At 36.9% G+C, this 19441-nt stretch overlaps 1 protein-coding gene across 1 annotated transcript in view; it reads right to left on the bottom strand.

Moving 5' to 3' along the window:
• The window catches only part of LOC127809680 (WD repeat-containing protein 55), a 43517-nt gene extending 27818 nt beyond the window's left edge, over positions 1-15699 (bottom strand). The window contains exon 1 of the mRNA XM_052348671.1: positions 15253-15699. The gene's annotated coding sequence lies outside the window, so the exon portion shown is untranslated. The remainder of the gene's footprint in view (positions 1-15252) is intronic.
• Between the last annotated feature and the right edge of the window lie 3742 nt (positions 15700-19441).

Raw genomic sequence — 19441 nt, 5'->3', positions numbered from 1 at the left:
AAAAGACTACAATTTGGTTTTATATATGTAATGGTTCGGTTACAATTCTTATTTTTTCGAAACCGTTAAAAATGGTTCGGTTACTGGATTCTTATAGAACGGACCAATCCGAACCGTTGACACCTCTAGTTGAACTTAACGATGAGAATTCAAATCTTTCACTAGTTCTTATGTCTTCGACAAGCTATTTTGGTGCTTGGCTTTTGGATTCGGGTAGCAGCCACCATATGTGTCTCAATCGAAATTGGTTCTTTAATTTACAAGAACTTGATGGAGGAGTTGTTTACACAGCAAACGACACACCTTGTGACACAACCAGAGTTGGCACAATCCATTTGAGGAATCATGATGGATCAACCAGAATGCTGACAGATGTGAGATATGTGACGAGTTTGACAAAGAATCTCATTTCTGTGGGAAAATGGGAGTCTAAGGGATTGAAAGTAACTATAGAAAATGAAATTATGAAGGTGTTCTCTGGTGCACTTGTAATGATGAAAGGTATACGAAGGAAGAATAACTTGTATTACTATCAGCGTAATGTAGTTATTGGGACAACAACAACAATAGCTTCCGATGATGATAGGGATACAGAAGTAACCAAACTGTGGCATATGTAGTTGGGACATGCAGGTGAAAAATCTTTGCAAATTTTAGCCAAGTAAGGATTATTAGAAGGCATCAAGACCTGTAAATTAGACTTTTTTTAACACTGTGTCAAGAGGAGCAAACAAGAATAAAATTTGGCACTGCAATCCATGATACCAAGGGTATTCTAGATTATGTTCACTTAGATGTGTGGGGACCATCCAAGACAGCATCTATGGGAGGTAAACACTACTATGTGACCTTTGTTGATGATTATTCCCGAAGAGCATGGGTGTATTCTTTAAAGAAAAAGGATGAAGTGTTGGGATATTTCCTTAAATGAAAAAATATGGTGGAAACTCAGGCTGGCAGAATGATCAAACGACTCAAAACATATAATGGTAGTGAGTATAGAAATGATCCATTTGACAAAGTCTGCCAAGATGAAAGTATTGTTCGACACTTTACAGTTAGACATACATTGTATATCTTTTAAAACCTGCTAATGATTATAATTCCTTACATGTATTTGATTCCACTGTATACTATCATGTTAAGGAATCCAAGAGCAAAGAAAGCATTGTTCATGGGGATCACTTCTGGAATAAAGGGCTATCGGCTCTAGTGTCTGGAATAAAAAAATATAATCTTTAGTAGAGATGTTACTTTTGATGAATTTGCCATGTTGAAAAAGGTAACAAATGAAGTTGTGCAGCAGTTTGATGATGCTCCACAACAGGAGGAGAATACTCCAAAATAGGTCGAGTTTGAAAGAAGAACTGACCCAACAGTGAATATCAAATCAGGTGGAGTTTGAAAAAAGAACTGACCCAACAGTGAATATCAAATCAGGTGACACTCGTGCGGCAAAGGAGTCGTTAGATAAAGAAGAGGTTCCAACCTAAGAACCTCCACAACAGCAAGAATCAATAGGAACAGGAAGGCCCCGACGAGAGATTCGTAAACTTGCTCATTTTGTCGATTTGATGGCCTACGCATCTCCAATTGTAAATGATGATATTCCTACAACTTACAATGAAGCTGTCCAAAGTTCAAAAAATGAGAAGTAGAGGAAAGCTATGAATGGAGAAATGCAATCCCTTCAAAAGAATGTGACATGGAGGCTAGCCAGCTTACCGAAGGGAAAGAAGGCAATTGGATGCAAATGGGTACATGCGAAGAATGATAGATTTCTTGACAAGAATAATGTTCGCTACAAGGCAAGATTGGTGGCTAAAGGCTACGCTCAGACGGAGAGTATTGATTATAATGTAATTTTTTCTCCAATTGTGAAACATTACTCCATTAGAATTTTATTGGCCTTAGTAGCGCAATTGAATTTGGAACTAGTTCAGATGGATGTGAAAATCACGTTTCTACATGGTGACTTGGAATAGGAAATTTATATGACTTAGCCAGAATGATTCAAAGTTGCTAGTAAAGAAAATTGGGTTTGCAAACTAAACAAATCGTTGTACTGATTAAAGCAATCTCTGAGACAGTGGTACAAGCAATTTGACAAGTTTATGTTGGGGCAAAGGTACACAAAAAGCAAATATGATCACTGTATGTATTTACGCAAGCTACAAGATGGATCTTTCTTCTCCTGTATGTTGATAATATGCTGATAGCTTCCGAGAATAATGGAGAAATTGAAAAATTGAAAGATCAGTTGAATAAGGAGTTCGAAATAAAAGATTTAGATGAAGCCAAAAAGATTCTCGGCATAGAGATAATCAGAGACGAAAAAAAAGGAAGGCTTTGTTTGACTCAGAGAACATATCTGAAGAAAGTACTACAACGTTTCGGCACGAATGAAAAGTCAAAACCTGTGAGTACCTCGTTAGCTCCTCATTTCAAATTTAGTGCATCTTTATCTCCAAAAAGTGTTGCGGAAGAGGAGTATATGTCAAATGTTCTGTATACAAAAGCTGTTGATAGCTTGATATATGTTATGATGTGTACAAGACCCGATATTTCACAGGTAGTTGGAGTTGTGAGCAAGTATATGCATGATCCTGGAAAGAAATATTGGCAAACTGTGAAATGGATTTTACGGTATATTCTGAACACCGTAGATGTTGGCTTAGTATTTGAGCAGGATGAGAAAGTGGGTAATTCCATAGTTGGTTATTGTGATTCGACTATGCTGGTGATATGGATAAGCGCCGATCTACGACTGGTTATGTGTTCATTTTAGCAAAGGCACCGGTCAATTGGAAGTCTACCTTACAATCTACAGTTTTTCTGTCTACCACAGAAACAGAGTACATGGCAGTTACAGAGGCTGTGAAGGAGGCAATTTGGCTTTATGGGTTGTTTGATGAATTCGGAATTGGTCAGAAGTACATCAAGGTACATTGTGACAGTCAAAGTGCCATTCATTTAGCAAAGAACCAAGTTTATCATGCAAGAATGGAGCACATCGACGTAAGATATCACTTTGTACGCGAAATTCTAAACGAAGGAGAAATACAAATTCAGAATATCCCAACTACTGAAAATCTTGTTGATATGATGACTAAGGTTGTGACAGCAGTCAAGTTCCAACATTATTTAGACTTGATTAATATCCTTAGCATTTGAAATTGGCGCTTCATAGTACATTTGAAGACACTACTGATGATAGATTCTTTGAAAAGAATTTTGAGGATTTTGGATGGGATTTGGGAGATTCGCCAGGGTGGAGATTTGTTGGCTTTTTAGCTCCCTCCCATATCCCACATCGGTGGGCATGGGATGGGAGGGTCCCTTTTGCATTATAAAATGCACCCTCCCATTTGTATTTTGCATCCTTTCAATTGTGTGTATTTCTCTTTCCACACACTTTATATTTTCTCTCTTTGATATTAGAAAAAGATTTTGGCGATGTCCGAGGACGTAGGTCAAATTGGTCGAACCTCGTTAATTTCTGGTGTTCTATTTATTTTTATATTCAATAGTTTTTGTCGGGTATTATTTTTTGTGCTTTTGATTTTTTGAGAAAAATTGTCTAATTTTTCCAACAATGCAATAAATGCAAACTTGTGGGATTCGGTGTTCGATGATATTTTTGTCAAGTTTATTCGGTGTCCGACGACGTAAGCCATATTAGTCGAACCTCGTTAATTTCTGGTGGTCTATTTATTTTTATATTCAATAGTTTTTGTCGGGTATTATTTTTTGTGCTTTTGATTTTGGGAAAAATTGTTTGATTTTCCCAACAATTCTTTTCACCTGCCATCTCTACCTTCAGTTTTTCAATTTCTCCACTACAAGATGGATCTTTCATTTATTTTCTCCTGTATGTTGATGATATGCTGATAGCTTCCAAGAATAATGGAGAAATTGAAAAATTGAAGGTAGAGATGACAGGCGAAAACAATTGTTGGGAAAATCAGGCAATTTTCCATAAAATCAAAAGCACCAAAAATAATACCGACAAAAACTATTGAATATAAAAATAAATAGAACACCAGAAATTAACAAAGTTCGACCAATATAACCTACGTCCTCGAACACCACCAAATTTTTCACTAATATCAAGGAGAGAAAATACAAAGTGTGTAGAAAGAAAAATACACACAATTGAAGAATACAAAATACAAATGGGAAGGGTGCATTTTATAATGCAAAAGAGACCCTCCCATCCCATTGCCCACCGATGCAGGATATGGGAGGGAGCCAAAAAGCCAACAAATCTCCACCTTGGCAAATCTCTCAAATCCCAACCAAATCTCACAAAAATTCTCTCCAAAGAATCTATCATCAGCGGTGTCTTCAAATAAGCTATGAAGTGTCAACTTCAAATACTAAGGATATTAATCAAGTCGAAACAATATTTGAACTTGACTACTGTCACAACCTTAGTCATCATATCAGCAGGATTTTTAACAGTTGGGATCTTCTGAATCTGTATTTCTCCTTCTAGAAATTCTCGTACAAAGTGATATCTTACATCGATGTACTTCGTCCTTGCATGATAAACTTAGTTCTTTGCTAAATGAATAGCACCCTAACTGTCACAATGTACCTTGATGTACTTCTTACCAATTCTCAATTAATCAAGCAACCCATAAAGCCAAATTGCCTCCTTCACAACCTCTGTAACTGCCATGTACTCTGCTTCTATGGTAGACAGAGTAACTGTAGACTGTAAGGCAGACTTCCAACTGATCGATGCCTTTGTTAAAGTGAACACATAACTAGTCGTAAATCGCAGTTTATCCATATCACCAGCATAATCGAAATCACAATAACCAACTATGCAATTACCAACTTTCTCATCCCGCTTAAATACTCAGCCAACATCTACGGTATTCAGAATATACCGTAGAATCCATTTCACAGCTTGCCAATGTTCCTTTCCAGGATCATGCATATACTTGCTCACAACTCCAACTGCCTGTGAAATATTGGGCCTTGTACACACCATAGCATGTATCAAGCTACCAACAGCTTTTGCATACAAAACTTTTGACATATACTCTTGTTCCGCAGCACTCTTCGGAGATAAAGATACATTAAGTTTGAAATGAGGAGCTAACGAGGTACTCACAGATTTTGACTTTTCATTCATGCCGAAACGTTGTAGTACTTGTAAAAACCGAGACTATAATCACTCAAGAATCACTCAAGAAACTCACCGATTCAATAACAACAATGAATATTGAAAGTAGAACATAAAAACAGAATGTAAAAAGGAGAAATCAAACCAGATTGCAGCACACACAATTTACCCTGGTTCATGCCATTTACATGGCACTACATCCAGCAATCCAAGAAGAAAACAATCTACTAGAAACAAGTCTGAAACCAGTACAAGAATTCCCCTCTTCCCTCTTCCTTTACTCTCGGATACAATACTCAACCGAAGCTAACAAGAACTTGAAACAACCAGCTCTCTCTCACGCCTCTCACTGTACCCGAACCCAAGGAATAAAGAATATGACTGACTGATGATAAAACCGGCCTCCACACCCTTCTATATATAGACTAAGGGAGGCGGAAATATCTAAGGGAGATAACTAACTTTACATAAAGTCTAAACTACCCTTACTAAAGCAATTAGATACACTTAAGTCCTATTAACTAACTGCTGCCACATCATCTTCAATTCTTTCTGGTTTCTTCAATAAATCCAGCTTTACTTTAGGCAAAACAGTAACAATTCTCCACCATTTTGCTTTAAGTAATCCTGCAATTTCAGCCTTCTAGCCCTGCTTACTTCTTGGATATCCTGAAAACACATCAATCAAAACACATCAAACTGTAACAACATTAAGCAATGAAGTAATTTGGACAATGGGACTGCCTTAGTGAAAATATCTGCAGCATTTTCACTTCCAGCAACTTTTATAAGCTCTACCTCCTTCTTCTCAAGGACTTCTCTTATAAAATGATATCTAATATCAATATGTTTTGTTCTTTCATGATGACTCTGATTTTTGGCCAAGTGTATGGCACTTTGACTATCACACTTAAAATAATCCTCACATTATATCCTAGGAGTTCACTAATCAAGCCTTTCAGCCACAAAGACTCCTTAACAGCCTCTGTTACAGCTATATATTCTGATTCGGTTGTTGATAGAGCTACAACTGATTGAAGGTTAGATTTCCAACTAATTGTAGACTTCCACAATTTAAATACATAGCCGGTTGTAGATCTTCTCATATCTAAGTCTGAAGCATAATCAGCATCAGAGTATCCTATAATGTCTAGAATTTTAAAATCATCAGCTCCACCATAAATCAGAACTTTATCTATTGATCCTTTTAGATATCTAAACACCCATTTAACTGTTGTCCAGTGTTCTTTTCCTGGGTTGGCTATAAATCTACTTATTACACTCATGGCATGGGCTAAATCAGGCCTAGAACACACCACTGCATACATAATGCTGCCAACAGCATTAGAGTAGGGAATTCTCTTCATTTCTGATAAATCTTTTTCATTGGTTGGGGACTGATCATGGGAAAGTTTAAAATGTTGAGCAAATGGTATATTTACTACCTTTGCATCTAACATATGAAATTTTCTCACAATTTTCTATATGTAGTTTTTCTGGGATAGCTGAAGAGTTTTGTTCTTCCTATCTCTACATATTTCCATTCCTAAAATCCTCTTAGCTTCACCAAGTTCTTTCATCTCAAAAACAGATTTGAGTTTAAGTTTTAAACTTTGGATTTCAGCTGTTGATTGGCTTGCTATGAGCATGTCATCAACATAAAGCAAGAGATAAATAGCTATTTTAGTAGAAATATGTTTAAGGTAGACACAGCAATCAAAAGAACTTCTTGTAAACCCTTGGCTTATCATAAAAGAATCGAATTTCTTGTACCACTGCCTAGGGGACTGCTTTAGTCCATATAAGGACTTCTTCAACAAGCAAACCTTGTCTTCTTTTCCCTTAACTTTAAACCCTCTAGGCTGATCCATTAGAATTTCTTCCTCTAATTCACCATGAAGGAATGTTGTGGTGACATCCAACTGCTCTAGATATAAGTCAAGATGGGCTGTTATTGCAAGTAGTATTCTTATGGAAGTGTGTCTAACAACTGGTGAGAACACTTCATTAAAGTCAATTCCTGCTACTTGAGTAAAGCCTCTAGCTACTAACCTAGCTTTATACCTAGGTTTAAGACTATTTTCAGCTCCTTCTTTTACCTTAAACAACCACCTGTAGCCTACAATTCTTTTTCCCAAAGGTCTATCCACTAACACCCATGTTTCATTCTTTCTTAAGGATTCCATCTCAACTTCCATGGCTTCCTGCCATTTCTGAGCTTCCTTAGAACTTACAGCTTCTTCATAGGTTTGTGGTTCTTCTCCTGCAATCTCTTCTGCACTTAGAAGTGCATATGCTACCAGATCTGAGTATCCATATCTCACTGGTGGCCTACTTATTCTCCTTTGTCTATCCCTGCCTACATTGTATCTATCTCCAATAGGCTTTCCTATTGTACTAGAGGAACCAGCACTGTCCATGTGATGTTCTTCATCATAGCTTGATGAATCCCTAACTTATATAGATCTATCAAGACTGTTTTGGCTTGAGGATTCTTCACCAGCACTTTGCTGATCCTGGAAGGGTTCTAGGGAGGCATTTTGAGTAGCAATATCATTTTGTTGTTGCTGTTCAAAATTTACAGCTTTATCTTTTCCTTCCCTATCCTCATTTTCACTTCTTAGATCAATAAATGAATTTTCTTTAAAGGTTACATCTCTACTTATCATGGTTCTAGGCATATCTTTTTCTAAATTCCACAACTTATACCCCTTAACTCCTGAAGGATAACCAATAAACACACACTTCTTTGCCCTAGGTTCTAATTTTCCTTATTTTAAATGTGCATAAGCTATACACCCAAAAACCCTAAGGTGATCTAGGTTTGGCTTATGATTATACCACATTTCATAAGGAGTTTTAAAATCTAAAGCTGAAGAAGGTGATCTGTTTATTAAATAGGCTGCTGAAACAACAGCCTCTCCCCAAAATGCTTTTGAAAGCCTAGCATGAAATAGCATACATCTTACCCTCTCAAGGAGGGTCCTATTCATGCGCTCGGCCAGGCCATTTTGCTTAGGATTTCCAGGGGCAGTGAGATGTCTTAAAATGCCATTTTCATCACACAATTGGGTGAAGTCCTTATTACAAAATTCTAAGCCATTATCAGTTCTAATGACTTTTAATTTCCCACCCTTTTGATTTTCAATCATGATTTTCCAAGTTTTAAAAGCATCAAAAGTGTTATCTTTTGTTTTTAAAACAGAAACCCAAACCATTCTTGAAAAATCATCTATAATTGAAAAAAAATACCTAGCTCCACCATGAGTTGGAGTTTGACTAGGGCCCCATAAATCCGAATGGACATATTCTAAAGGACCTTTAGTGATATGCAATGCTTTCTTAGGGGATTTAGTTTTCAAAGATTTTCCATAGATGCAAGTTTCACAAGTATCTAAATCTGTCAGTAAGATCCCTTGATTAGCTAATTCCTTAAGCCCTTGGAAACTTATATGAGCCATCCTAAAATGCCACAATTTTGATAGTTCATAGGTCTTTTCTTCCCCTATGGCTGTATCTCCACATACTGTGGAGGCTATCATAACAAATATCCCATTTTTAAGGACTGCCTTCATACATATAAGAGATCCTTTGGCTACTTTAAGAATATCCCCACAGCCACTATAACTGTAGCCATTCTTAGCTAATTCTCCTAAGGAAATCAGATTTCTTTTAAGTTCTGGGACATACCTAACAGCTTCCAAAATTCTGATAGATCCATCAAACATTTTTAGCTTAATATCCCCAATCCCCTTTATTCCACATTCTTGATCATTACCAAGAAGAACCTTCCCTCCACTCATGTCCCTATAATTCAGAAACCATTCTATGTGAGGTGACATATGGAAGGAGCATCCGGAATCTAAAACCCATACCACTTCATCTGAATGTTTTGAAACTACAAGGACATCCGAACTGTCATAGCCTAATTCACAAGTTGAGTTAGAAAACACAGATTTACCTTTATCAGAAAATTCTTGCTTCCTTTTAGGACAATTTTTCTTTATATGTCCTTCCTCATGACAATGAAAACATTTAAATGTTTTCTTGCCATTTTTGGATTTTGATCTTGATTTTCCTTTAGCCTTAGAGTCTTTCTTTTCAGATCTATACCTAGATGACAGGGCATCAGCAACTATTTTCTTGGATTCTACTTTCTATTGTAAATCTTTAGAGTTTAGGGCACCTACAACATCTTCTAAAGATATGGTATCTCTTCCATGTTTTAGAATGTCTACAAAATGCTCATATGACTTAGGCAATGAATGCAACAGAATTAGGGCTTTATCTTCTTCTTCATATGATATACTTAAGTTTTCCAAATCAAGACACAATTTGTTAAATTCATCAATATGATTTTGAAGTTTCTGCCCTTCTTGCATTTTGAAAGTAAAGAATTTTGCTTTCAGATACAGCCTACTTGAAAAAGATTTAGTCATATATAGACTTTCTAACTTGGCTCACAAATCCTCGGTAGTTTCTATTTTAGACACTTCTCTTAGGACTTTATCTCCTAAACTCAAGATTAGGGTGTTGAAAGCTCTTTCACTGATTTCTTGCCTACGATTATTAGCTTCTAATCTTTGTTCGGCAGTAGCAGTTTCTGGAAAAGGCTTTTGGGGTACTAAAGCTTCCTTTAACCCTAAGTTTCCCATCAAAGCTTTCATCTTAATCCTCCAAAGTCCAAAATCATTTGTGCCATCAAATTTTTCAATATCATACCGAGCGGCTGGGGTTGCGGAAGCCATGGAAGACAACTCTTCTATAGGTTTCTAAGGATTTTAAAGGTTTCTTGATGTTTCTTGATTTAAAAGACCTAAAGCTCTGATACCAAATTGTAAAAACCGAGACTATAATCACTCAAGAATCACTCAAGAAACTCACCGATTCAATAACAACAATGAATATTGAAAGTAGAACATAAAAACAGAATGTAAAAAGGAGAAATCAAACCAGATTGCAGCACACACAATTTACCCTGGTTCATGCCATTTACATGGCACTACATCCAGCAATCCAAGAAGAAAACAATCCACTAGAAACAAGTCTGAAACCAGTACAAGAATTCCCCTCTTCCCTCTTCCTTTACTCTCGGATACAATACTCAACCGAAGCTAACAAGAACTTGAAACAACCAGCTCTCTCTCACGCCTCTCACTGTACCCGAACCCAAGGAATAAAGAATATGACAGACTAATGATAAAACCGGCCTCCACACCCTTCTATATATAGACTAAGGGAGGCGGAAATATCTAAGGGAGATAACTAACTTTACATAAAGTCTAAACTACCCTTACTAAAGTAATTAGATACACTTAAGTCCTATTAACTAACTGCTGCCACATCATCTTCAATTCTTTCTGGTTTCTTCAATAAATCCAGCTTTACTTTAGGCAAAACAGTAACAGTACTTTCTTCAGATATGTTCTCTGAGTCAAACAAAATCTTCCTCTTTTCTTGTCTCTAATTATCTCCATGCCGAGAATCTTCTTGGCTTCACCTAAATCTTGTAGTTTGCGCAAATACACACAGTGATCATATTTTCTTTTTGTATACCTCTATAGACCCCAATATAAACTTGTCAAATCGCTTGTACCACTGCCTCGGAGATTGCTTCAATCCGTACAACGATTTGTTTAGTTTGCAAACCCAATTTTTTTTACCAACAACTTTGATCGCCAAATCCTATCTTTGCAAACCCAATTTTCTTTACCAACAACATCAATACCAAATCCTCATCTTTGAATGTTTTATCCAAGTTTATCAAATCAGCTACCAACTGATTAAAGATAGTGATATGATCATTTATCATGGTACCAGGAACATAAGTAAAGCAAAATAATCTTTTTTTCATGTAGAGCTTATTCTGACCGCTTTTCTTCAAAAAAAATTCCTCCAATGCCTTCCATAGTGTACTGGAAAATTTTCTTCAAAAATGCATACTTCTGCTCTCTGGACAGACATGATCGAATTGTACCACACGCCAATCGATTGATGGTCTTCCATTCTTTTTCTTCAATATCATTTGGTTTCTTTTTTCAATGGCGATATCGAGACCTTGCTGAAAAAGAGTGTCTAGAACCTCGCATTACCACATGCCGAAATGACCCGAACCGTCAAACACCTCCACTGTAATTCTTGTATTCGTCAGATTTCTCGCCCAAGTGGACGAAAAAGAAGCTCTCGATGTGGATTGTTCTAAACTCTTTTCGCCTACCATCTCTGCCATCTTCTATATTCAATAGTTATCAAAGCAGAACAATCTAATAAAATATTTTCTAATGTGGAAGATCAAACACAGCTACAACCACAGAGCATACTAAGAAAAACTTGGCCAAAAATGATTTTTTCTGATGTGGAAGATTTGACTTTGACTCAGCTGCAACCACAGAACATACTAAGAAACCTTGGTCATTGATACCAATTGTTGGGAAAATCGGGCAATTTTCCTCAAAATCAAAAACACCTAAAATAATACCCGACAAAAACTATTGAATATAAAAATAAATAGAACACTAGAAACTAACGAAGTTTGACCAATATGGCCTACGTTCTCGGACACTACCAAATCTTTCACTAATATCAAAGAGATAAATACAAAGTGTGCAGAAAGAGAAATACACACAAAATGGACCCTCCCATCCCATTGCCCACCGATGTGGGATATGGGAGGGAGCCAAAAAGCCAACAAATTCATCCAAATTCATCAAATTAGCTATCAACTGATTAAATATAGTGATATAATTATTTATCGCAGTACCAGAAACATAAGTAATACAAAAAATTGCCCTCCCGAGACTCTTCTAGCTAATCTAATACAAATGTTTCAACTTTCAACACTCTTCTTGATGTCATTATTTAGAGCAAATTGCTGAATGAAAGAAACAAAAAAAGGGTGAAAAACACACAACTTGAGTAGTAATGCTGAGAATAACCTTTGACTGCAAATTTAAATGCAAATCTGTAACTTCAACATATTCCTTGTAAGAACATCATTAAAAATTCCAATATTTTTTACAATGGCAAGAATACATAAATACGAACTTTTCAGTTTTCACATAATTTGTATATGAGATAACAATAAAAAATCCTAACAATGAAAAGCCAGATAATTAGAAAAATCCTAAGAGGCATATGCATCAAAATCCTATATGATATTCATGTTCCACTTAATGAGGGGCCACAGAGAAGCATGACCGACAATGAAACCACAGTAACCCAACAAGCAAATAAAGAAACCAAAAATCAAATAATAAGAAAAAAAAAAGTTATAAGACAAACAACTAAGGCTCAATCATTTGTCATGAAAGCTTAATGAAAAACAAAATAAACCCTTTTTTAGCATTACTGGCTGGTGAGCAGAGCCAAACACAGATCAACATTTCTGTATATCATTGAAATCTACCCACAAACTAACATGCCCGATACAGTTGGAGTGGGTTTGCCCATTTGATTAACCCAAAACTTTGTCTTCCCTCTTTTTCCAATTAGTAGTAGTGTGCCCCATACTTTCCACTTTGTTTATAACCCATTATCATCTATCTCCATTTAAAAGTAGTGCTAGAAAATATCATCATCCTCTTGATTTTTAATTTTGTAATGATCATTAAACAACAAAGTCTATACTGTAGTTTTTAAGCTTTAACAAAGTCAAAATATGGATTCACCGAAGTACAAATTCCAGCCATCTAATTCATTACAGTTTTGCTAGAAAGATCCATCTAAATCTGAAACTCACCAGAGACAAAAGAACAAGCAAATTTGAGAGTGAAATAAACGTTGTCAAATGTTATTTTAGCTTAAAAATCATTGTCATAACTCAAACCCAATTAAAGAAAAAACAAAATCATGCAGAACGGATCTTAGGAGAACAAAAAGAGGTTTAAGGGTGTAGATACACCAACCAATGAGGGAGGGTTCAGATCCAAGGAGAATGGGGATGGCCGAATCATGCAGTGGCTGGCGGAGGCCCGCAATGCTGGAGATGGTGGCATTAGGCTGAGCGAAGAACAGAGAGGAAGAAGATCGTCGATGGAGGCGTCGAGCTGAGCGAAGAACGGAGAGAAGGAAGATCGTCGGCCGTTCCAGAGATGGAGGCGACGGGTTTATCGGAGAACGGAAAAAGTGTTCGAGATGGTCAGCGATGGCGATGGGACGGGTGCCTGACGGGCAAGGGCGAAGCCAAGAAAATTTTCTAGCGAGGGTGTCGTTACTACTCACTGATTACGTGAAGCAGGGGTTTAGGCGAGGTGAGCAACGAAGGGCCGGAGGGGCGAGGCCGAAGACGCCGGCAAACGACAGAGCGAGAGAGTCGAGAGAGGTAGCAAGCAAGAGTGAGGCGAGAGACTAAGGGAAGAGCCGGCGAGGGTAAGCCGCGAGCAACGACCGACCGAGGGCGAGGAAGGGCGAGTCGTCGAGGGCGAGGCCGAGGCGGCAAACGACGGAGCAATCGAGGAGGGTGAGCAAGGCGAGCGAGTCAGCGACAGCCCAACGGAGGCACGGAGGCCGGAGCGAGCGAGAGCGGGAGAGGGAGAAGGGCAGGGGAGATGGGCGGCGGGCGCTTGAGCGAGAGAGGGACTGAGGGAGGGTTTTCACTTTCCAAATTTTTTATGGGCTTGAGTGTAGGCCAAAATTAATGGTGGGCCAAGGCCTAGTGGCTCCGCCCATGCTGACGGGTTTAGGGTTTAAGCCTTGGTGACTCACTGATGGGTCTGAGTAACTCACATGTCGTCTAATGTATATTTAATAAATAAATTTAAAGAGTTTAGATTTGATCAATTTAGTTTGGATTGACCCAGGCCATTGATTTACATGACCCCAAACAAACACACTTTAATTTAAAGAGAATGTATTAATATTATTCTTTCCACTTTAATGATATACTTGATACTAAAAATATTTTAATTATGCCTCTACGAATATGGCGCAATGATAAAATACTTAAAGTTTCATATGAAATATCGGAGTTTGAATCAATAGGACAATTTGAAAGACAAAATTATTGTCGGAAGACAACAATAAATCTGGAAGACAAGTTCCACATAGATTGGGTCGAATGTCTAGCTCTGAGTGTGTGTAGACTGTGATCGTATTTAAATTTAGCCAGAGAATGCATCAGGGGAAGATCACTTGCTCCTGTGACTTAGTCAGATGAAACTCAATGTGCAAGTGAATAAAAAATATATATATTAATTACCTAACTTTTTTATAATCAATTAATCCTTAATAATCAAGGTCTCACTCCAAATATCATTAACGTAATTACTATTTTATCCTTACATTTTTTGAAAAACCCTGTCTCATCCTTAATATATTGTGTTTAAAGAAGCAGACATTCCATTCCATTCTTTATTTTGTTTAAAATTATTGCCTTTAATTTCTACTAGACATGACTTAAGGGCTGTTTGGTTTTTCGCTATTTATGAAGAAAGTCTAATTGGCGGATCCAGGAATTTAGGTTGGGGGGGGGGGGCTGAAATTTAAAAAGTTAATGTAATAAAAAATTTATGTAACCAAAAAATTAGTACAATAAATTTTCATTAAACTTGTGTTCGACAAAATTTTGAAACAAAAAATTCATTAAACTTGTGCTAGATTGATTTTGCTCACTATGAATTGAAGTACTTTCACTAGTGTAATAATCTCTCTTTCTGCAAAAAATAACAATATTTTTCCTTTCTTCGCAGAAAGTTGTTGTTTCGTCCTAAATTCTAAGATACATAAACAAAAAATAACACAATTCAATAATCGAACAATTAAAATATTTAACTCAAAATTTGAGCCAAATGCAAGGCAATACAACAACTGTATTTCTAGAGTTTAAACAAGAGAAGACAAAAGTATGGTCGATGCAAATATTCAATAACAGATTCATAATAACAAATTCCAGGCTTCCAGCCACGCCAATTCCTAAGTTCCTAACTAAATGCAGTAGTAAAATAGGCAAGCAAACATAAAATTAGCAGAAAATCACTTAAAAGATGCTGAAAAATGCTGAGATTTCAACAACAAATCAAGCACAAACAAGGAAAAAAAATATGGGCGAAAAATAGAAAAACTATCTAGATTTATCTGTCAATCGAGAGAATCAAAGAACTGAAAGACATAAAACATACCTGGGCTCGAATGAAGCAAATCTGGGTTTGGGGGAGGGGGAACGAAGACCTGAATCAGAGGGCAGCGAGCAAGAGGGCGAACCCGACTGGCCGAGCGAGCGTGGGGGCGAGGGCGAGCGACAGCAAGAGAGGCAGAGAGCGAGGGCGAGAGGCAGCGAGAAGGGGCGAGAGCCGGAGGGCGAGCGAGAGCAAGAGAGGCAGAGAGCGAGGGCCAGCGAGAGCAAGAGGGGCCGAGGTCGAGGTCGAGGTCGAGCCCGAGCGAGAGCGAGAGCAAGAGAGAGCCAGCGAGGGCGAGCGAGAACAAGAGAGAGCCAGAGAGCGAGGCCAAGCACGAGCGGACGAGCAAGAGAAGAGGAGGCAGAGAGCAAGAGGCAGCGAAGGGTGAGCCGTGAGCGAGAGCGAGTTCAACAGAGGAAGAAGATGAGAAGGGTTTGCAGGCAAGTGGGCTGGGCTGGGAAAAATTAGGATGGGCTGGACTAAGACTAAATAATCAAAAAATTTGCTGTAGCAATTTAATTTTTGCTGTGGGCGCCCAGGGCAGCCAACACATGGATCCGCCCCTTTAGACTTGATCATTGTAAGGTACAAAAATTATTAAAACTAAATATTTTAATAAATAAATATTAAATAATTGTTTCCAGACTCATAAATTAAATAAATAATATTTTAATACTTTGTAAAACTCATCTCTAACTATAATTAACCCAGCAACAAGGCCTTGGAATCTCCGTACACTAAGTTTGTCTAAGAATTTCTCATTTAGAGGTCTTATGATTATCGTCAACTATGTTTATGTAGATTTATTTTGATCTAATTATTATCTCCTAACAACATGAGGAACTGACATCTTAAAAAACAAACAAACACGAGCAACCAAATTGGGCTGGTAATTTTCCCTCAGGACCCAGGATATGTGCTAATTGGGCCCTCTTGGGTTGGTGCCATTGGCAAGTTGAATTTGGGCCCAGACAAACAAGCCCAATTCTAGAGCCCAAGAGAAATTGAGGACTAATCCATCCAAACCCAAGAGAAGTGGAAACCAATCAAAAAATCCTCATACTGTTTTCTTCTTGTTATTAATTCTCATCCTCTAATTAATGTCAAACATAACATTGTTTATTTAATTGACATTTGGCTCATCTCCTTCTGGAGTGGAGTGAAGTGCTGGCAACAAACATAACATAGAGCGGCAACACTAAGATACTTTTATCTTTCTAAAGAAGGGTTAAATCAGAAGCCACGGATCAATCAGATTCTTTTTTTTTTTTTTTTTTTAATAATTTTGATGCCACCAGGATTGGGAACCATTCGTTCGAAGTGCGGAGTTAGCAAAACCACCCCCCACTCCACTCCATAGTTGCATCTTCCACTCCCAAGGGGGGGATTAATTATCACTAAATTGACTCTTGTTGAAGAGTGGGGTGGTTAACTTAATCAAGGTGATTAGACAAATTAGATACCCATGACACACGATTAAATGTGTGCTTCTTTACCCACTAATAAACTAAACAATTTTTGCATGGTGGGAGTGCTTGGTGATGTGTCCGAGCAAACTGGACAACATTTGATATCCTTAACTTTAAACAAAGAAATTATAAAATATTCTAATCCTTACAATTAATTTCATATAATTAAGGGGTCACACACTTGCTAGCTCTCAGATAACAAATGAATATTTAAAGAAGTTTGCCGTCAATCTAGGACCCCGATGGCAATTTATGTTAGTGATGATACCCCCACCAATAGCAACAATAATTATCCAAAAAAAAATCCACTAACACATGAGAGGTGACACCATAAATTAGTACTATCTACTATGTTTATATAATAATAACATGATGAGTACGAAATTAATTAATCAGGTGAATCCTGACCTTGTGATCATTGCCATACAAAAAGAAAGAAGAAATTATAAACTAAAGGTGGGTTAGGGGCTCAATGCATGCTTTAAAACAGAGATCAACATTCCTTCCACTACCTCCTCCACAAATGCAAACAAGACTCAGCACATATTATATATGTATGTGTGTCTCTGCGTGTGTATGTATATATATATATATATGTAGAGAGAGAGAGAGAGAGAGAAATAAAGGAAGGGGAAAAGACAAAGACAAAGGCAGTTGAAGGTGATCTTTTCAGGATCTGATTGGGGCCAGCGGCATGAGCTTGCCATCATACACTTCACTGTCTGACTATTGTTTTTTGCATTTTTATTTTATTGTTCTTGTTTTTATTATTATTATTATTATTATTATGATTATGCTACTCTTTAATTACTAATTAGAGCTCATCCATTTAATCAGCTCCTCCACCTTCGAGAAAGGGAAATGTTGGTTGGTTGAACTAATAACTAAATCAACCCAAGTAATTGTTTTGGGTTCTAGGATAAGTTTTGCAGTGTTTGAGATAATCATAGATTAGATGACAGACAGGTGAAAATAATTGTAGAAGGCAAACAAACTTGTACTATATGTCTGTATATGAGCAATATCAATGAGTGTGTCCATACGTAAGTCCAAAAGAAAAATGACTTTAGTTTGGAAGAGATGATGGAACATGAAAAGACTTTATTTTGATCCTTCACCAACGTGTTTGTAGAGGGAGAGATTGGGGGGTGGGGGGGGGGGGGGGGGGGGGGGGGGGGGGGAGGGGAGGGGGTTTGGTTTTCGTGGTAGAAAGTGAAGCTGTCGGCTGTAACTGAGACGTGGAGAGGATCAAAGTGTCTTTGTTTCGTTTTGGTCGCATGTTTCTTGATTTGCTAATAACCTAACCCACCCCCCTAATCGCCTACCTACGTCCGTGCATGTGCTTCTTATCCTCCCTCCCCTTCCCTTCTACACGCACGCGCGCGCGCGCGCCCGCACACACGCACACGCATAAATTTACTGTCAACTTATTTCCCTCCCCCATAACGTTTATATATAGTTTGTAGCTGTTAATTAATTAATTCTTAGAAAACAAACCATATATATTACTAAAGGGATTGTAGTAAACAAGTAAATAAATAGAATGAAATAAAAAGCTTATGATAAATCTAATTTATTCATAAATTGAGAGTGATTATCCACTAAAACTATAGTTTTACAAAAGAAAACAAAGTTACAAACCCACAAAAATTAAATTATCATATTCTTAAATAATTGATTGATAACGAGTAGCTAGCATTATCTTGACGTGGGATCCATTAATAACTAAATTAAAAATATTTATTTATAAGTAATAATTCTAAATGGGTCCAAAACCTATCTCTGTTTTCCATTCACAATCAAGTTAAATTTTACAAAAAAGATTTTATCTCAACCAAAACAATTTTTTTAGAGCACAACTTGAGTTGAATGCAACCATTGCCTTCCCAACCTAACGCTACCCCACAAAAAGGTAGCTTTGTTGGGAAGACTATGTTTTGTTTATAAAATTAATGCAACTTTAGGCCCATCCCTTTATTAGCCTAGATGTATGTCATTTTGACATGTCCCCTTATGCAGTTGATTAATAACGACAATAAGTTGTAATTTTCATGACACACTTCACTTATTCATATCGCCTTTAATAGCATATATCATATTCAACTTTTAGTTTTTGGTTCAAGTGGTAGCCACTAGGTTCAGATCTCTTCATTTACTTTTCTTTCCTATTTAATATTGTTTCTGAAATTACATTTTTTCAGCTCTTTTTCCTGCTAATTTGGACAAAAATTGCATGATTCCCTTTTAAAACTGGCCACATACCCCTTTTTTTTTTTTTATCTCAGATTGAAGTATACATTTTGACCCATAAAACATTGACTTAGTTTGATTTTAATATAAAATAATGCTGTCATTTTGCATAGTCGTTTTCCTAAATTCATTAAAGGGTGGTAAAAGTCCATTAATTTTACATTTGAGCGTCAAGTTGACCCTTTTTTGACATTAGGTTGAAAAAGAGTTGATCTTAATAAGAATAATAAAAGTATTTATTTCTCAAAAATAATAGTAAAATTACGTAACAAAATGATATTATTTCATTTTACTAAGACATCGTTTGTTAAAATGAGTAATATAAGATTGTATTAAGATTAATTAAAATACTTTCGGACCAAAATATAGAATAGTCAAGATAAAATCAGAAAGTATTTTAAAAATTTTATCAAACTATTTGTTAATTTTTTTTAAATGCGTTGGAGAATATATCATATATGCGTTATTTTTTT

Source organism: Diospyros lotus, chromosome 9 (genome assembly GCF_014633365.1).
Source record: "Diospyros lotus cultivar Yz01 chromosome 9, ASM1463336v1, whole genome shotgun sequence".
In the NCBI taxonomy this organism is placed as follows: domain Eukaryota; kingdom Viridiplantae; phylum Streptophyta; class Magnoliopsida; order Ericales; family Ebenaceae; genus Diospyros; species Diospyros lotus.
Note: the sequence above shows the minus strand (reverse complement) of the source record. Positions and strands in the feature narration are given on the sequence as shown.